The sequence below is a fragment of the Myotis davidii genome, unplaced genomic scaffold (genome assembly GCF_000327345.1).
Source record: "Myotis davidii unplaced genomic scaffold, ASM32734v1 scaffold4048, whole genome shotgun sequence".
NCBI classification, from domain to species: Eukaryota; Metazoa; Chordata; class Mammalia; order Chiroptera; family Vespertilionidae; genus Myotis; species Myotis davidii.
This window is the reverse complement of record NW_006299008.1, coordinates 19,912-24,565: the sequence shown is the minus strand read 5'-3', so window position 1 is coordinate 24,565 and position 4,654 is coordinate 19,912.

The following is a 4,654-nucleotide window of genomic DNA, read 5'->3' as shown; positions in this document are numbered from 1 at the left end:
AGTTGACCAATTCTTCTTTCAAATAGCCACAACTCACATTTAAAGGTCTATCATTAAACAATCTTCAAACCTAATGCAAAACATAGTGAATAAAATGTACAAATAAAATTTCCTCTAAGACTGCTTTCACTGTATCTCATGAATTTTAATGTATTGTATTTTTATTATTCAGTTCAAACATTTTCTAATTTTCTTTGTTATTTCTTCTTTGATCCATGGGTCATTTAGAAATGTTTATTTAATTTCCAGATACTTGGAATAATCAAGATATTTCTAGTTTAATTTCATTGTGGTCAAAGAACATGACTTTCTATTATTTTAACCCTTTTATGACTCCTGAGACTAGTTTTCTTGCCCAGCACACAGTCTATCTTAGTAAATATACTATGTGCACTGTTAAAGAATTTGTATTCTATTATTCTTGAGTGGAATATTCTATATCAGTTAGGTCAAATTGGTTGATAGTATTATTGAAGTCTTCAAATCCTTTCTGGTTTTCAGTCTACTGGCTTTAGCAATTACTGAGAAAGGAGTGTTGGCATTTTAAAGTATAATTGTGAATTACTCTATTTCTTCTATTCAGTTTTGTCAGTGTGCTCTATTTACTTTGTTTCTGTTATGACATAAATGTACTTAGGAGTTTTATGTCTTCTTATGAACTGTCCCTTTTTGTCATTATAAAATGTCCCTTCTACTCCTGGTAATATTTCTTGTACTCAATTCTACTTTATTAAATAACAATATAGCCACTTTAGCTTCCTTATGATTAAGGTTTAGATAGCATATCTTTCCTCATTCTTTTACTTTTAATCTATATATAAAATGAATTTCTTACATAAAGTTTATACTTAGAGCACATCTCAGTTAATACACTAAATATTTTACAGAAATAATTGATTTGTATTTAGATTTCATAAAACTTATGGTTAACAAAGTTGATTCACATACCCAAGTTGCTCTAAGCATACTTGAAAGAGTTCCAATAATTGAACTATCAATTGTTAGATTTAAATTAATTAAAAGTAAATAATATTTTAAAATTTAATTCTTCAGTTTCACTAATCATATTTCAGATGCTCAATAGCCACATGTGACTAGTTGCTACTACATTGAACAGCACAGGATTAGGCCACTGATATGGTTAGATTTAAACTTACCATTGTGCTATTTATTGATAATTAGAGGCCTGGTGCACAAAATTTGTGCACTTGGGCAAGAGGGGCTCAGCCTGGCCTTTGCCCTCTTGCAAATCCAGGAGCACTTGGGGAATTTACAACTGACAGCTTAGGCCACTGTGCTTGCCAGCTGTGAGCCCAGCTTCTAGCTGAGCAGCACTCCCCCTGTGGGAGTGCACTGACCACCAGGGGGCAGGTCCTGTGTTGAGCATCTGCCCGCTGGTGGTCATTGCACATCATGGCGACTGGTTGTTCCGCTGTTTGGTTGATTTGCATATTAGCCTTTTATTATATAGGATTAGTTTATTGTTCCTTGTCAAATTTGTTGAGGAAATGTTTACATAAAATAATATATCCCTACCCTTTTTTTTTTACTTATTTTTATTATTTTGTCTTTAATATTGACCTATCAATTATACCTTTCATTTATTTAGTGATTGCTGTGGGGTTCACAATATGCATCTCTAACTTGTCCCCTTCTATCTTGAAACAATACTGTAATACTTTATGACTAGTTCAAAAATGTTACAATGAGATGCTTTAATTCCTGTTCTTTGTGCTATTTTTGTCATACATTTTACTTAGATATGTTACATATATTATTATTTTTCCATTAAAGAGCCAGTTATCTTTTAAAGACATTAAAAATAAGGGGTGAAAGTAGCTTTTTAACCCCTTGAGTGCTGGGGAGCACGATCACACTCCTCCTGTCTTTCGCCAAAAGTGCCGGGAGCGCTATCAAAGCTTCAAAATGGCATCCACTTCTAAGTCTGCTTTTATTAGTGATGATGATATTGCTAAATATGTCAATGTAGTAAAGGTTTCCTTAAGTTTTTGAATATGTAACTTCATTTTCTTGTGATTCATAATTTTTTTCCTAAATTGCTGTAAAATCAACAAAAATGCCTTGGCAATTTTAGCATAGTTCCTAGATATTGGTTGACACTCAAAGGGTTAAAATGCATCTAACACTGCCATTTCCAGTACTCTATCAGGGTGGGGAACCTTTTTGCTGCCAAGGGCCATTTAGATATTTATAACATCATTCGAGGGCTATATAAAATTATCAACTTAAAAAAATAGCCTGCTATATTTGTTAAACATTTCACTAACTCATCCCTAATGCCTTGGCAGGACTAGACCATATGAGTTCGCTGGCTTTATATGGCCTGTCGGCCAGAGGTTCCCCGCCCTGGTAGATCCACATTTCCATTTGGTATTATTGGCCTTTTCCCTGAAAAAACTAACTATTCCTGTTGTGTGCTTATGCTGGTAACAAATTCTCTTGGCTTTTGTTTGTCACATAAGCCTTTTTTCTCACTTCCTGTTATTTTTTAAGGCTATTTCCTCTGGATTAGAGCAAGTTTAGAGTAGCCTTTACTGTTAAAGCTAGTTTAGCCCTATTCCTATCATAATCTTTCTGGGCTCTCTACTAAAAAGCAAGGTATCTCCACTCTGACTAGTTGGAACTCTAATGTGTTTCAGTTCTGTGTGAGCTCTGAGGATTGTCCAGCTTATAACTCCCATTAGTACCTTGTCTCGCCACATATATAGTACAGTATTCAGCACCCAGTTTGAGAATTTCTATGTAGATTTCTGGAGCTCTCTCTCTTTGCTTAGCTTCCTTTTCTCTGGTATTCTGCTCCAAAAATTCTAACCACCTCAACATCCCTGAACGCTGATCTCTCTCTTCATCTTTATGAGGCAGGTCTGCCCATGGCATTCTCCTCTCTGCTCTGCAATCTAGAAATAGTCTCAACACAGTAGGTTGGGAAAATTGTATTATCTCTCTTTGCTGCAAAGTCACAGCCCTGTGCTGGTGATTATTTAATGTCTGACACAGTTCCTTAAACATATTTTGAATGATTTTATTATTGTTTATTCCAGAAGGACATGTCTGATCCCAGTGACATCATTATAGCTGGATGAAGATGAATGTCTGTTATGTTTCCTTTACAGAAGAATATTTTTCTTTGACTTCTGTGACCCTATTAAAGCTCATCCAGCCTGCCTTAACTGGTTTGGCTCAGTGGATAGAGCATTGACCTACAGACTGAAAGGTCCTGGGTTCAATTCGGGTCAAGGGCATATGCCCAGGTTGAAGGCTCAATCCCCCAGTAGGAGGTGTGCAAAAGGCACCCGATAAGTGATTCTCTCTCATCATTGATGTTTCTATCTCTCCCTCCCTCTCCCTTCCTCTCTAAAATTAATAAAAATATTTTTTTAAATAAAAGGTCATCCTGCCCATAGAGACTTGGACTATGAGACGCAGGCTGCTATGGATGCTGAGTGTCTAGGCCCTCATCTCAGGACTGGAGTGAACTAAGGGAGGTGCCTAAGACACATTTATGGATGCAGCCCTGGCTGGTTACTCAGTGGTTAAAGCAGATCCAAGGGTTATGGATTCGATTCCCCGGTTAAGGGCACATACTTCGGTTTAAGGTTCATCCCTGCCCTAGTTGGGGCACTTGCTAGAGGCAACCAATCAATGTGTCTCTCTCACTCTCTCACATTGATGTGTTTTTTTTTCTCTCTTTCTCTTTCACTCTCTCCCCCTCCTCCCTCTCTCCTACTCTCTCTAAAAGTCAATGAAAAAAATATCCTCAGGTGAAGCTTTTAAAAAAAACCTTAGAGAGGCACTAACTCAGGTTTACAAAAATGCCGCCCCTGTTTAGCATGACAATGAGAGTAAATGCCTCCTTAAATTGTGCATCCTGGGTGCTTCACTTGCCTACACAAGTCCCAGCTCTGCCCTGCATAGTCTTGCTAAGTGTGCCAAGATTGCAATGGCTAGAATTTTCTTTTCTTGGATCATTTCTCAAGGTTGAGTTTGCAGTGAGTAACCTTAAGAAATAAAATAATTTCTTTTCAAAACAAAGAGCAAACTTGTTCTATCTTGTAATAAAAGGAGAAAATCCTATATGTCCTCTACCATGGCACCTCCCAGGCCAGTTGTCACACCTTAGCTGCCAGAGCTGCCAGCTGTCCAGCCTTATCTGTTGCAGCCACTACCCACAGCAATGCCTGCCATGTTATAACTTCCAAACAGAACTCAAAATTAAATTAGTACAAAGGGAAAGGCTGTCACACTCTTCAATGGTGAGTTGAAGCACGTCATGTCAGATGAGTGATCTAATACCATGCAACCTCCCGGACCACTCACACCATTTACCCAGAAGAACTAAAAGTCTGGCATTTCTCAAGGGTACAAATATAAAAATATTTTCCAGCTGGAAGAAAATAAATCATATTTCCTGACCAGATTATTAAAGAACTGTGTACATCTAACCTGTGCTGCTTGGTGGTTCACCCTGTGCACTGACTGGTTGCATTCCGGTCATGACACGTACTGGGATTGCGGGGTTGCAGGTTCCATCCATGGGGAGTCTACATGAGGCAACTGATGAATGTTTCTCTCTCACATCGATCTCTCTCTCTCTCCTCTCTCTCTCTCTCTCTCTCTCTATCTCTCTCTCTCT